This window comes from Pseudophryne corroboree, unplaced genomic scaffold (genome assembly GCF_028390025.1).
Source record: "Pseudophryne corroboree isolate aPseCor3 unplaced genomic scaffold, aPseCor3.hap2 scaffold_1389, whole genome shotgun sequence".
In the NCBI taxonomy this organism is placed as follows: Eukaryota; Metazoa; Chordata; class Amphibia; order Anura; family Myobatrachidae; genus Pseudophryne; species Pseudophryne corroboree.
The window spans coordinates 89,607-104,626 of NW_026968016.1; the positions used below are offsets into that span (position 1 = coordinate 89,607).

Genomic DNA, 15,020 nt, shown 5'->3' on the forward strand with positions numbered 1-15,020 from the left:
CTGGTCGGGGAGTCTCGGCATTGCAACTTTGCCGAGCAGCTATTTAGTAAACACTTTTGCTAAGTTTTACAAGTTTGATACCTTGGCTGATGATAACCTTAAGTTGGGTCATTCGGTGCTGCAGAGTCGTACGCACTCTCCCACCCGTTCAAGAGCTTTGGTATAACCCCATGGTTCTTAATGTGACCCCAGCATCCTCTAGGTCGTATGAGAAAATAGGATTTTAATACCTACCGGTAAATCCTTTTCTCTTAGTCTGTAGAGGATGCTGGGCACCCGTCCCAGTCCATACTGTGTCTGCAGTTATTACTTGTGGTTATACACATGTTGTGTTATGGTTCTGGTCAGCTTTTTGCTGCAATTGTTCATGCCGTTGGCTTGTGTTCTGTTGAATGCCACGTTCTGCGGCATGTTTAAGGTGTGAGCTGGTAAGATGCTCACCTTAGTTTAACAATAAATCCTTTCCTCGAAATGTCCGTCTCCCTGGGCACAGTTCCTATAACTGGAGTCTGGAGGAGGGGCATAGAGGGAGGAGCCAGTTCACACCCTTTGAAAGTCTTAAAGTGCCCATGTCTCTTGCGGATCCCGTCTATACCCCATGGTTCTTAATGTGACCCCAGCATCCTCTACGGACTAAGAGAAAAGAATGCCCTTGCGCACTATCCTGACTTCTCCTCCCGTCTGCTTACTTTGTGCCTTCCAACGCACAATGCGAACTACAGGTGGTGCTGCAGGGCCCACACCCTTTTACTTGCCTTACAGAACAGCTCTGGAGCTGTTACAGTGCCCAGCTGCTGCAAGAAATCAGCTTGAATGCTTCAGGGGATGGGGCATGGCCAACATGAGCCCCACACCAAAGGAGGGTGGGGGTGTTTAATGTGAACTAGGGGTCATCCAAGCACTGCAAAAGGCCGCCATGCCCTGCATGCCCCTTTTCTCTTTTCATATGCAGATGAGGGTTCCAGTCAACTTTGGCCCACTGCTTGGATAACATCACCGTATGCAAATCCGTCTGCTGCAGACCTTCCCCCAGGAATGCTTGTACTAGTTGTTGCATATGGTGCTTCAGTATTAGGCAGCCTTCCTCCCTCCCATGTTCATCTGAAAAGATGTGGTCTCCCTGCAGTTGTTGTCCCCAGACGAGAGTTCCCTTGTGCTTCCTCAGTTGAATCTCCTTAACTTGACGGGGGAGGTGCTGCCCGAGCAGCCCTCCCCAGCCCTATCCCAACTCATATTTATTTTGCATATGAGATCTCTTGATCATGAAGATTGTTCTCACAGGGTGAGGTTCATCCATTATATTTTAAAATAGGAAGGTACGAATTACATATTTGAATTGCATCTATGTGCTGGATTCAAATGTCCCCCCCCCCTTCCTTTCTCAATTGTGCCCGTCAGCAGCTATTCTAAGGTTGCTGCCAATGGGTGTGACACATTAATTTCTTCTGTGGGGTACACTGGACTCCACAAGGATTCACATTGGGGTGTAGAGTAGGATCTTGATCTGAGGCACCAACCGGCTCAAAGCTTTTGACTGTTCCCAAGAAGCTCAGTGCATTCTCCTCTATAACCCCGCTTCCATGAACAGGGAGCTCAGTTTGTAGTTGGTGCCTTCAGTAGCAGGCCAATTAACAGGGGCCTGCCTCAGGCAGCCTATTCTTAGCTATTAATTTTGACAAGAAAAGAAGAACTTGTTTTATGAGAATCTACAAGGGCTGCAGCAGGCTAGGTCTAATAGACATCTTTACTGCAGCTTCATCACTCCCAGCGGCGCTGTATACTCCCGTGCCCTGGTTGCTGGGTCACTGCAGCGGAGGCTCCGGTTTCATCCTAAGGTCAGTCACACACACACCACCCTTCCGGATCACGAGGCCGCTGCTGAAGGGGAGCGAGGCCGTAGGGGGTGGGCCGTGTGCGCACTGCGGTGGACACTGATTACTGGGCAGCCGCTCCACTAGCCACCAGGTACAGTTAAGGAGCACAGGTCTGGGGGTTTTTCTCCTATATTAACCCAATTTTGTACTGCCCGCAGCGCATTGTGATAGGTAATAGGGCCTGATTCAGGTTGGATTGCAATCACAATAAGCGATCCAACTGCAAAAATTGCTAAGAGCATACGCATGTGCCTGCATTTTCTGCGGCACCCCGCAGAGAATGTGATCGCCTCTGCCTGTCAATCGGGGCGGGGAAGGGGGGGAGAGGTGGGTCAGCAACACTCCATTTCCAAGTCAGGGATGGAGCGGTGCGGGGGCAAGGCTTCAAAATGGGGTCTGCAACGGAGGAGACACAGGGGGCGTGGTCACAGCGACTGTATGACATCACATTCAGCCGCTGTGATCACAAAAATGGTGGCGGCTTCCTGCGCGCACATACAGTCTGCACCAGCAGGAGCCTACACCATTTTTTATGATCACGCTGAACTGCAGTGCGACTGCAATTACAGCATGGTCAAGAAGGGAGGCGTCATGCTGGGTGGCCATGCCCTGTCACTTTGCAGGAGCCAGCACCGCTCACACACTAGTCCCCGGGTGCAGCCCCCAACCCCCGGGACACCCGGAGCAACAAAATGTAGATTCAGGCCACCAGGCCACGCCCCTACCTATGAAACCATGCCTCCTTTTTACCATTGCACTGCTTATCTGCGCGCACTGCATTACAATCTCCCTCGCCACCTCTCTGGGTGTCACCAGTGATAGTGACACCTCTGCCATGCTTGTAGCAGCTGGTCCTAAGATCTACGCCTCAAACCCTGAGTGTTTGCCCTTGTGACTTGTTGATCATCATAGCGAAGCAGATGCTTACAGAAAACTGCAGGGGCTTAGATTGAAAATAAAAAAATTGATAGGGTATAAGGTAGAGAGGAGCGGGATCGGTTCTCCGAGAACCGAATTCCCCACGAACTCCACGTGGTTTACACTGGTCCGAGGCAGGCTCGGTTGTTCCCGCCTGACTCGGAAAACCTGAACAAGGGAAAATGTCATCATCCCGCTGTCGGATTCTCGCGAGATTCGGATTCCATATAAAGAGCTGCGCGTTGCTGCCATTTTTACTCGTGCATTGAAGAGAGAGCGGAGAGGACGTGGCTATGTTCTCTCAGTGGAAATCTCAATATCAGTGCTCAGTATCAGTGGTTACTTATTGCTGCTCAGTAATACTAGTAGTGTGTCTCTCCTGCTCAGTGTCAGTTCTCAGTAGTATCCTCATCAGTGCTCAGTATCACTGTTCATTGTCTTGTGCTGCATTGTGTTGCTCAGCATAATACAGTACATTACTAATAGTCCAGTGCTGCATCTTGCTGCTCAGTGTCAGTTCTAGTATCCTCATCAGTGCTCACTATCACTGCTCATTGCATTGTGGTGTTCTGTATACTACAATAACATAGTAATATAGTAACATAGTTTTTGAGGTTGAATAGAGGCAAATTGCCCATCGTGTTCAACCTGTTTTAAGTTGTGATGATTCTACATACTTGCTGAATAATGTTTTATGACTAGTTAGCTACTATAACTCATGTTACCCCCGGATTAACCATGTTGATATTTTAAGTATTATAACCTTGGATAGCTTTTTCATTCAGAAATGTATCCATTCCTTTTTTAAATCCAATTACAGAGTCCGCCATTACCACCTTCCCTGGCAGGGAATTCCACATCCTGATTGCCCTAACAGTGAAGAAACCTTTCCTCCATTGCGTTCTGAACTTTCCTCCAGTCGCAGCGAGTGACCACGTGTTCTTTTAATAAATAATTCCTCTGATAACTCTTTGTTATGTATCTTTACATATTTGAAGATATTAATAATATCTCCTCTTAGGCACCTCTTTTCTAGTGTATAAATATTCAGCCTAGTAAGTCTTTCCTTATAGTCCAGTACTTTAAGGCCTTTAATCAATTTAGTCTTCAGGATCTCTGACACTTCCATGAGCAGCAGAGTAGTGCAATGGAAGCATGCTGGGCCCATAACCCAGAGGTCGATTGATCGAAACTATCCTCTGCTATGTGCATTTTTTTTTTTTTATAATTAAAGTAATCAAAAACTGGGATTGATATTTTGGCACTTTTATTTTTACTTAAAGTACAATAACTTTTATCATTTTAATTTGTTTTAATAGTATATTGACAGCATTGTTTTCTTTAAAAAATCCACTTAATTTTCTTTACCCTATTACTGAAATGGTAATTGACAAAAACAAACTACATTGTCACCAGAAGAGCAATGCAAAATGTACAAGTGATATATGAAAATCATCTTCCATCTTGAATTTCAATGATGCATTGGGACAACAATTTGTGAGAAACATCTTCACCCATAAAGAAAGATTTTCTTAATTCCTTACCTGTGTGCTGATTAGATATCACCTTGTTTTCACATTAAACAGACTTCCCCATGAGGAAGCAGCAAGGATGCAGTGACGTTTCCTGGTGTCAACCTGTATTATTTCAGTAGACATTGAAATGAGGATGCATCTTTGATGCCTTTCCAATGAAGCAAGTTTAATTCAGTAATAGGTGAAAAACCATTCCTACAAAGGTGTTAATCAGAGACTTGGCTTTGTGGACACTTTTCAGAGAGCAAATTTGTTAGCATAAACATAAAATCAGAAAATGAAGAGCTGTTTAATCACTCAATTGGACTTTTCTGCCAGCATAATTTTTTTTCTCTGCAACTCACTGCTAAATTGTGCTTCCTAGCTGTTTTTTTATAAAATCACTTAATCAAATCTAACTCTGATTACATCAGAGAAGGCCAGGTACCCTACACCATAAGGGGGGTTTTTGAAATTTTGACTTGTCTACTTAAAGATCACCAAAATCTGATTACAAGGTCAATTACATCCCTGGGTGGGATTGAACCACCAACCTTTTGGTTAATAGCCAAACATGCTAACCGATTGCGCCACAGAGACACCTTGCGAAAGTCAATACTGACAAAGGCTAATAAGCATTCATCTAGAACGTTTCCTAGAAAAACTTTAAAAAGTCAATAATCTGGAGAATTTTTGTAAGAAACACATTGGTACTTTCCCATGATGAGTGAGTGCTTCAGGATTTCTTGCACTTACATGGGCTATTAACCAAAAGGTTGGTGGTTCAATCCCACCCAGGGATGTAATTGACCTTGTCATCAGATTTTGGTGATCTTTAAGTAGACAAGTCAAAATTTCAAACCCCCTCTTATGGTGTAGGGTACCTGGCCTTCTCTGACGTAATCAGAGTTAGATTTAATTAAGTGATTTTATAAAAAACAGCTAGGAAGCACAATTTAGCAGTGGGTTGCAGAGAAAAAAATAACATTTTAAACCTACCGGTAATTTTTTTTTCTCGTAGTCCGTAGAGGATGATGGGGACTCCGTAAGGACCATGGGGGATAGACGGGCTCCGCAGCAGACATGGGCACTTTAAGAAAGACTTTAGATCTGGGTGTGCACTGGCTCCTCCCTCTATGCCCCTCCTCCATACCTCAGTTAGAGAAACTGTGCCCAGAGGAGACGGACAGTACGAGGAAAGGATTTTTGTTAATCCAAGGTCAAGATTCATACCAGCCACACCAATCACACCGTATAACTTGTGATATACTACCCAGTTAACAGTATGAAAACAACATAGCATCAGTCCAAGACCGATGAAAACTAACATATAACCCTTATGTAAGCAATAACTATATACAAGTCTTGCAGAAGTAGACCGCACTTGGGACGGGCACCCAGCATCCTCTACGGACTACGAGAAAAAGATTTACCGGTAGGTTTAAAATCTTATTTTCTCTTACGTCCTAGAGGATGCTGGGGACTCCGTAAGGACCATGGGGATTATACCAAAGCTCCCAAACGGGCAGGAGAGTGCGGATGACTTTGCAGCACCGATTGAGCAAACAGGAGGTCCTCCTCAGCCAGGGTATCAAACTTATAGAACTTTGCAAAGGTGTTTGAACCAACTTTGACCCACTGCTTGGATGACATCACCATATGCAAATCCATCTGCGGCAGGCCTTCCCCCAGGAATGCTTGCACTAGTTGTTGCATTTGGTTTGTTGTTTGGGGGTGCTTCAGTATTAGGCAGCCTTCTGCCCTCCCATGTTCATCTGAAAATATGTGTTCTCCCTGCAGTTGTTGTCCCCAGATGAGAGTTCCCTTGTGCTGCCTCAGTTGAATCTCCTTTACTTGACAGAGATGTGCCTGAGCAGCGGCCCTCCCCAGCCCTATCCCAAATCATACTTATTTTGCATAGGAGATACCATGGTCATGAAGATTGTTCTCCCAGGGTTAGGTTAATTCATTGCATTCTGGGTATGCTGACCCCTGTGATTTCCCCAAATGTGGGAAACTCAACTGCATTATTTGTGGTAGTGGGGGACTGTGTTTGTGCTTTCCTCTGGTCAGCTCTGGTAAAAGTCAGATTTCTTTGTCTCAGATCTTCCTCTAGCCTTGTTCTTCTTTCGAGAGTTCCCTTGTGCTGCCTCAGTTGGATCTCCTTCACTTGACAGGGGGGTGCCCGAGCAGCGACCCTCCCCAGCTCTAGCCCAACTCCTACTTACCTGCCAGGTGAGATACTATGATCATGAAGATGCTTCTCCCAGGGCAAGGCTCACCCATTGCACTCTGGGTGTGCTGCCCCTGCGATTTCCCCAAATGTGGGAAACTTGACTGCATAATTTGTGTTTCCCCTGGTCGGCTCTCATATAATTCAGATCTCTTTGTCTCAGGTCTCTCTCCAGCCTAGTTTGCTGTCTGTTTCCACTTCTTTTTTCTTGAGCCCCTCCCTTCTATACCCTTGTGCACTATCCTGACTTCTCCCGTCTGCTTACTTTGTGCCTTCCAACGCACAATACAAACTACAGGTAGTGCTGCAGGGCCCACACCCTTTTACTTGCTTTACAGAGCAGCTCTGGAGCTGTTACAGTGCCCAGCTGCTGCAAGAAATCAGCTTGAATGCTTCAGGGGCTGGGGCATAGCCAACATGAGCCCCACACCGAAGGAGGGTGGAGGTGTTTAATGCGAACTAGGGGTCATCCAAGCGCCGCAAAAGGCCGCCATGCCCTGCACACCCCTTTATTCTTTTCATATGCAGACGAGGGTTGAAGCCAACTTTGACCCACTGCTTGGATGACATCACCATATTCAAATCCATCTGCTGCAGGCCTTCCCCCAGGAATGCTTGCACTAGTTGTTGCATTTGGTTTGTTGTTTGGGGGTGCTTCAGTATTAGGCAGCCTTCTGCCCTCCCATGTTCATCTGAAAATATGTGTTCTCCCTGCAGTTGTTGTCCCCAGATGAGAGTTCCCTTGTGCTGCCTCAGTTGAATCTCCTTTACTTGACAGAGATGTGCCTGAGCAGCGGCCCTCCCCAGCCCTATCCCAAATCATACTTATTTTGCATAGGAGATACCATGGTCATGAAGATTGTTCTCCCAGGGTTAGGTTCATTCATTGCATTCTGGGTATGCTGACCCCTGTGATTTCCCCAAATGTGGGAAACTCAACTGCATTATTTGTGGTAGTGGGGGACTGTGTTTGTGCTTTCCTCTGGTCAGCTCTGGTAAAAGTCAGATTTCTTTGTCTCAGATCTTCCTCTAGCCTTGTTCTTCTTTCGAGAGTTCCCTTGTGCTGCCTCAGTTGGATCTCCTTCACTTGACAGGGGGGTGCCCGAGCAGCGACCATCCCCAGCTCTAGCCCAACTCCTACTTACCTGCCAGGTGAGATACTATGATCATGAAGATGCTTCTCCCAGGGCAAGGCTCACCCATTGCACTCTGGCTGTGCTGCCCCTGCGATTTCCCCAAATGTGGGAAACTTGACTGCATAATTTGTGTTTCCCCTGGTCGGCTCTCATATAATTCAGATCTCTTTGTCTCAGGTCTCTCTCCAGCCTAGTTTGCTGTCTGTTTCCACTTCTTTTTTCTTGAGCCCCTCCCTTCTATACCCTTGTGCACTATCCTGACTTCTCCCATCTGCTTACTTTGTGCCTTCCAACGCACAATGCAAACTACAGGTAGTGCTGCAGGGCCCACACCCTTTTACTTGCTTTACAGAGCAGCTCTGGAGCTGTTACAGTGCCCAGCTGCTGCAAGAAATCAGCTTGAATGCTTCAGGGGCTGGGGCATAGCCAACATGAGCCCCACACCGAAGGAGGGTGGAGGTGTTTAATGCGAACTAGGGGTCATCCAAGCGCCGCAAAAGGCCGCCATGCCCTGCACACCCCTTTTTTCTTTTCATATGCAGACGAGGGTTGAAGCCAACTTTGACCCACTGCTTGGATGACATCACCATATGCAAATCCATCTGCTGCAGGCCTTCCCCCAGGAATGCTTGCACTAGTAGTTGCATTTGGTTCGTTGTTTGGGGGTGCTTCAGTTTTAGGCAGCCTTCTGCCCTCCCATGTTCATCTGAAAATATGTGTTCTCCCTGCAGTTGTTGTCCCCAGATGAGAGTTCCCTTGTGCTGCCTCAGTTGAATCTCCTTTACTTGACAGAGATGTGCCTGAGCAGCGGCCCTCCCCAGCCCTATCCCAAATCATACTTATTTTGCATAGGAGATACCTTGGTCATGAAGATTGTTCTCCCAGGGTGAGGTTCATTCATTGCATTCTGGGTATGCTGACCCCTGTGATTTCCCCAAATGTGGGAAACTCGACTGCATTATTTGTGGTAGTGGGGGACTGTGTTTGTGCTTTCCTCTGGTCAGCTCTGGTAAAAGTCAGATTTCTTTGTCTCAGATCTTCCTCTAGCCTTGTTCTTCTTTCGAGAGTTCCCTTGTGCTGCCTCAGTTGGATCTCCTTCACTTGACAGGGGGTGCCCAAGCAGCAATCCTCCACAGCTCTAGCCCAACTCCTACTTACCTGCCAGGTGAGATACTATGATCTTCACTGTTAGGGCAATCAGGATGTGGAATTCCCTGCCAGGGAAGGTGGTAATGGCGGACTCTGTAATTGGATTTAAAAAAGGAATGGATACATTTCTGAATGAAAAAGCTATCCAAGGTTATAATACTTAAAATATCAACATGGTTAATCCGGGGGTAACATGAGTTGTAGTAGTTAACTAGTCATAAAACATTATTCAGCAAGTATGTAGAATCATCACAACTTAAAACAGGTTGAACACGATGGGCAATTTGCCTCTTTTCAACCTCAAAAACTATATTACTATATGTTACTATATTACTATGTTACTGTAGTATACAGAACACCACAATGTAATGAGCAGTGATAGTGAGCACTGATGAGGATACTAGAACTGACACTGAGCAGCAAGATGCAGCACTGGACTATTAGTAATGTACTGTAGTATGCTGAGCACCACAATGCAGCACAAGACAATGAGCAGTGATACTGAGCACTGATGAGGATACTACTGAGAACTGACACTGAGCAGGAGAGACACACTACTAGTATTACTGAGCAGCAATAAGTAACCACTGATACTGAGCACTGATATTGAGATTTCCACTGAGAGAACATAGCCACGTCCTCTCCGCTCCCTCTTCAATGCACGAGTAAAAATGGCGGCAACGCGCAGCTCTTTATATGAAATCCGAATCTCGCGAGAATCCGACAGCGGGATGATGACATTTTCCCTTGTTCAGGTTTTCCGAGTCAGGCGGGAACAACCGAGCCTGCCTCGGACCAGTGTAAACCACGTGGAGTTCGTGGGGAATTCGGTTCTCGGAGAACCGAACCCGCTCCTCTCTACCTTATACCCATATATTTTTTTATTTTCAATCTAAGCCCCTGCAGTTTTCTGTAAGCATCTGCTTCGCTATGATGATCAACAAGTCACAAGGGCAAACACTCAGGGCTTGAGGCGTAGATCTTAGGACCAGCTGCTACAAGCATGGCAGAGGTGTCACTATCACTGGTGACACCCAGAGAGGTGGCGAAGGAGATTGTAATGCAGTGCGCGCAGATAAGCAGCGCAATGGTAAAAAGGAGGCATGGTTTCATAGGTAGGGGCGTGGCCTGGTGGCCTGAATCTACATTTTGTTGCTCCGGGTGTCCCGGGGGTTGGGGGCTGCACCCGGGGACTAGTGTGTGAGCGGTGCTGGCTCCTGCACAGTGACAGGACATGGCCACCCAGCATGACGCCTCCCTTCTTGACCAATCTGTAATTGCAGTCGCACTGCAGTTCAGCGTGATCATAAAAAATGGTGTAGCCTCCTGCTGGTGCAGACTGTATGTGCGCGCAGGAAGCCGCCACCATTTTTGTGATCACAGCGGCTGAATGTGATGTCATACAGCCGCTGTGACCACGCCCCCTGTGTCTCCTCCGTTGCAGACCCCATTTTGAAGCCTTGCCCCCGCACCGCTCCATCCCTGACTTGGAAATGGAGTGTTGCTGACCCCCCTCTCCCCCCCTGCCCCGATTGACAGGCAGAGGCGATCGCATTCTCTGCGGGGTGCCGCAGAAAATGCAGGCACATGCGTATGCTCTTAGCAATTTTTGCAGTTGGATCGCTTACTGTGATTGCAATCCAACCTGAATCAGGCCCTATTACCTATCACAATGCGCTGCGGGCAGTACAAAATTGGTTTAATATGGGAGAAAAAACCCCAGACCTGTGCTCCTTAACTGTACCTGGTGGCTCGTGGAGCGGCTGCCCAGTAATCAGTGTCCACGCCAGTGCGCACACGGTCCACCCCCTACGGCCACGCTCCCCTTCATCAGCGGCCTCGTGATCCGGAAGGGCGGTGCGTGTGTGACTGACCTTAGGAAGAAACCGGAGCCTCCGCTGCAGTGACCCAGCAACCAGGGCACGGGAGTATACAGCGCCGCTGGGAGTGATGAAGCTGCAGTAAAGATGTCTATTAGACCTAGCCTGCTGCAGCCCTTGTAGATTCTCATAAAAAAAGTTCTTATTTTCTTGTCAAAATTAATAGCTAAGAATAGGCTGCCTGAGGCAGGCCCCTGTTAAGTGGCCTGCTACTGAAGGCACCAACTACAAACTGAGCTCCCTGTTCATGGAAGCGGGGTTATAGAGGAGAATGCGCTGAGCATCTTGGGAACAGTCAAAAGCTTTGAGCCGGTTGGTGCCTCAGATCAAGATCCTACTCTACACCCCAATGTGAATCCTTGTGGAGTCCAGTGTACCCCACAGAAGAAATTAATGTGTCACACCCATTGGCAGCAACCTTAGAATAGCTGCTGACGGGCACAATTGAGAAAGGAAGGGGGGGGGGACATTTGAATCCAGCACATAGATGCAATTCAAATATGTAATTTGAACCTTCCTATTTTAAAATATAATGGATGAACTTCACCCTGTGATAACAATCTTCATGATATAGAGATCTCATATGCAAAATAAGTATGAGTTGGGATAGGGCTGGGGAGGGTGGCTGCTCGGGCAAGCCCCTCCCCCGTCAAGTTAAGGAGATTCAACTGAGGAAGCACAAGGGAACTCTCGTCTGGGGACAACAACTGCAGGGAGACCACATTTTTTCAGATGAACATGGGAGGGCGGAAGGCTGCCTAATACTGAAGCACCATCAAATATCAAACCATATGCAATAACTAGTACAAGCATTCCTGGGGGAAGGTCTGCAGGAGACGAATTTGCATACGGTGATGTCATCCAAGCAGTGGGCCAAAGTTGGCTGGAACCCTCATCTGCATATGAACATAGAAAAGGGTTATGCAGGGCATGGCGGCCTTTTGCGGCGCTTGGATGACCCCTAGTTCGCATTAAACACCTCCACCCTCCTTCGGTGTGGGGCTCATGTTGGCTATGCCCCAGCCCCTGAAGCATTCAAGCTGATTTCTTGCAGCAGCTGGGCACTGTAACAGCTCCAGAGCTGCTCTGTAAGGCAAATAAAAGGGTGTGGGCCCTGCAGCACTACCTGTAGTTCGCATTGTGCGTTGGAAGGCACAAAGTAAGCAGACGGGAGAAGTCAGGATAGTGCGCAAGGGCATAGAAGGGAGCGGCTCAAGAAAAGAGAAGTGGAAACAGACAGCAAACTAGGCTGGAGAGAGACCTGAGACAAAGAGATCTGAATTATACGAGAGCCGACCAGGGGAAACACAAATTATGCAGTCAAGTTTCCCATATTTGGGGAAATCGCAGGGGCAGCACACCCAGAGTGCAATGGTTGAGCCTTGCCCTGGGAGAAGCACCTTCAAGATCATAGTATCTCACCTGGCAGGTAAGTAGGAGTTGGGCTAGAGCTGGGGAGGGTCGCTGCTCGGGCACCCCCCTGTCAAGTGAAGGAGATCCAACTGAGGCAGCACAATGGAACTCTCGAAAGAAGAACAAGGCTAGAGGAAGATCTGAGACAAAGAAATCTGACTTTTACCAGAGCTGACCAGCGGAAAACACAAACACAGTCCCCAACTACCACAAATAATGCAGGCGAGTTTCCCACATTTGGGTAAATCACAGGGGTCAGCATACCCAGAATGCAATGAATGAACCTCACCCTGGGTGAACAATTTTCATGACCATGGTGTCTCCTATGCAAAATAAGTATGATTTGGGATAGGGCTGGGGAGGGCCGCTGCTCAGGCACATCTCTGTCAAGTAAAGGAGATTCAACTGAGGCAGCACAAGGGAACTCTCATATGGGGACAACAACTGCAGGGAGAACACATATTTTCAGATGAACATGGGAGGGCAGAAGGCTGCCTAATACTGAAGCACCCCCAAACAACAAACCAAATGCAACAACTAGTGCAAGCATTCCTGGGGGAAGGCCTGCAGCAGATGGATTTGCATATGGTGATGTTATCCAAGCAGTGGGTCAAAGTTGGCTTCAACCCTCATCTGCATATGAAAAGAGAAAAGGGGCGTGCAGGGCATGGCGGCCTTTTGCGGTGCTTGGATGACCCCTAGATCGCATTAAACACCCCCACCCTCCTTTGGTGTGGGGCTCATGTTGGCCATGCCCCATCCCATGAAGCATTCAAGCTGATTTCTTGCAGCAGCTGGGCACTGTAACAGCTCCAGAGCTGCTCTGTAAGGCAAGTAAAAGGGTGTGGGCCCTGCAGCACTACCTGTAGTTTGCATTGTGCATTGGAAGGCACAAAGTAAGCAGACGGGAGGAGAAGTCAGGATAGTCCACAAGGGTATAGAAGGGAGGGGCTCAAGAAAAAAGAAGTGGAAACAGAGAGCAAACTAGGCTGGAGAGAGACCTGAGACAAAGAGATCTGAATTATACGAGAGCCGACCAGAGGAAACACAAATTATGCAGTCAAGTGTCCCACATTTGGGGAAATCGTAGGAGCAGCACACCCAGTGTGCAATGGGTGAGCCTTGCCCTGGGAGAAGCACCTTCCTGATTATAGTATCTCACCTGGGTGTGCTGCCCCTGTGATTTCCCCAAATGTGGGAAACTTGACTGCATAATTTGTGTTTCCCCTGGTCGGCTCTCATATAATTCAGATCTCTTTGTCTCAGGTCTCTCTCCAGCCTAGTTTGCTGTCTGTTTCCACTTCTTTTTTCTTGAGCCCCTCCCTTCTATACCCTTGTGGACTATCCTGACTTCTCCTCCTGTCTGCTTACTTTGTGCCTTCCAATGCACAATGCAAACTACAGGTAGTGCTGCAGGGCCCACACCCTTTTACTTGCCTTACAGAGCAGCTCTGGAGCTGTTACAGTGCCAAGCTGCTGCAAGAAATCAGCTTGAATGCTTCAGGGGCTGGGGCATGGCCAACATGAGCCCCACACCGAAGGAGGGTGGGGGTGTTTAATGCGAACTAAGGGTCATCCAAGCGCCGCAAAAGGCCGCCATGCCCTGCATACCCCTTTTCTCTTTTCATATGCAGATGAGGGTTCCAGCCAACTTTGGCCCACTGCTTGGATGACATCACTATATGCATATCCGTCTTCTGCAGACCTTCCCCCAGGAATGCTTGTACTAGTTGTTGCATTTGGTTTGTTGTTTGGGGGTGCTTCAGTATTAGGCAGCCTTCTGCCCTCCCATGTTCATCTGAAAATATGTGTTCTCACTGCAGTTGTTGTCCCCAGATGAGAGTTCCCTTGTGCTGCCTCAGTTGAATCTCCTTTACTCTAAAACTTGTAAAACTTAGCAAAAGTGTTTACTAAATAGCTGCTCGGCAAAGTTGCAATGCCGAGACTCCCCGACCAGCTGCCCAGGATGAACCCACCTTTCTAGTAGAATGGGTCTTCACCTAATTCAGTAACGGCAATCCTGCCGTGGAATGAGCATGCTGAATCTTACCACAGATCCAGCACATAATTGTCTACATGGAAGCAGGACACCCAATCCTGTTGGGAGCATACAGGACAAACAGAGCCTCTGTTTTCCTAATCTGAACCGTTCTGGTGACATAAATTTTCAAAGTTCTGACCACAGCCAGAGACTTTGACTCAACGAAGGTGTCAGTGGCCAAAGGCACCATGTGGAGAGATGAACCACCTTCGGCAGAAATAGTTGACGTGTCCTCAATTCTGCTCTATCTTCATGAAATATCAAATAAAGGCTCTTGTGATACTGCATGGTTTGTACTGTTTTCCATGTGCTCCCAGATCTTTCAAGCAAGAAGCATGGTCAAGAAAGTTCTGTTTGAAAAGAAACAACATTTACTGTCATTGTTATAGAATTTGGGAGAAAAAACAAGAAGAAATCTGCACTGTTGACGCACTGGACAGAATGAATGAATCAAAAAATATAACCTTTATTAAGTATGTATTAAAATTGGATAAATATTAATATTATTATCCCAAACTGCAGTGAAACATAAAGGTTAAAATCACAGAACTAACATACATGTGCATAAGAAGAATAAAGAGATGTGAAAAAAAGGTTTAAAAAGCGTGTCCGTGTGTGATTATTTTTGAAGGCACAACCCTGGCGGGGTTGTTTATATAGATATATATGTTGCTAATAATCACTTTCTAGCGTAATGTTATTAAATAGCTGTTAGTATCTATGTCGTCAGGTACCACTGGGTCGTATCCTATATACTCCTGTGGGAAACTTGACTGCATAATTTGTGTTTCCCCTGGTCGGCTCTCGTATAATTCAGATCTCTTTGTCTCAGGTCTCTCTCCAGCCTAGTTTGCTGTCTGTT

The 15,020-nt window shown here is 47.2% G+C and overlaps 6 non-coding genes and 2 pseudogenes across 6 annotated transcripts; 5 read left to right on the top strand and 3 right to left on the bottom strand.

Moving 5' to 3' along the window:
• Positions 1–6,210: 6,210 nt before the first annotated feature.
• Positions 6,211–6,374, top strand: LOC134995430 (U1 spliceosomal RNA). Its single transcript, XR_010198213.1, has one exon. It is a non-coding gene; the product is annotated as a U1 spliceosomal RNA (small nuclear RNA).
• A 152-nt stretch (positions 6,375–6,526) lies between these two features.
• Positions 6,527–6,668, top strand: LOC134995463 (U1 spliceosomal RNA; annotated as a pseudogene).
• Positions 6,669–7,360: 692 nt separating this feature from the next.
• LOC134995416 (U1 spliceosomal RNA) lies at positions 7,361–7,524 on the top strand. The gene has a single exon (XR_010198199.1). It is a non-coding gene; the product is annotated as a U1 spliceosomal RNA (small nuclear RNA).
• A 152-nt stretch (positions 7,525–7,676) lies between these two features.
• LOC134995472 (U1 spliceosomal RNA) lies at positions 7,677–7,818 on the top strand (annotated as a pseudogene).
• Positions 7,819–8,510: 692 nt separating this feature from the next.
• On the top strand, positions 8,511–8,674 carry LOC134995438 (U1 spliceosomal RNA). Its single transcript, XR_010198221.1, has one exon. It is a non-coding gene; the product is annotated as a U1 spliceosomal RNA (small nuclear RNA).
• Positions 8,675–11,978: 3,304 nt separating this feature from the next.
• On the bottom strand, positions 11,979–12,141 carry LOC134995389 (U1 spliceosomal RNA). The gene has a single exon (XR_010198177.1). It is a non-coding gene; the product is annotated as a U1 spliceosomal RNA (small nuclear RNA).
• Positions 12,142–12,293: 152 nt separating this feature from the next.
• LOC134995455 (U1 spliceosomal RNA) lies at positions 12,294–12,457 on the bottom strand. The gene has a single exon (XR_010198237.1). It is a non-coding gene; the product is annotated as a U1 spliceosomal RNA (small nuclear RNA).
• Positions 12,458–13,131: 674 nt separating this feature from the next.
• On the bottom strand, positions 13,132–13,287 carry LOC134995401 (U1 spliceosomal RNA). Its single transcript, XR_010198184.1, has one exon. It is a non-coding gene; the product is annotated as a U1 spliceosomal RNA (small nuclear RNA).
• Positions 13,288–15,020: the final 1,733 nt, after the last annotated feature.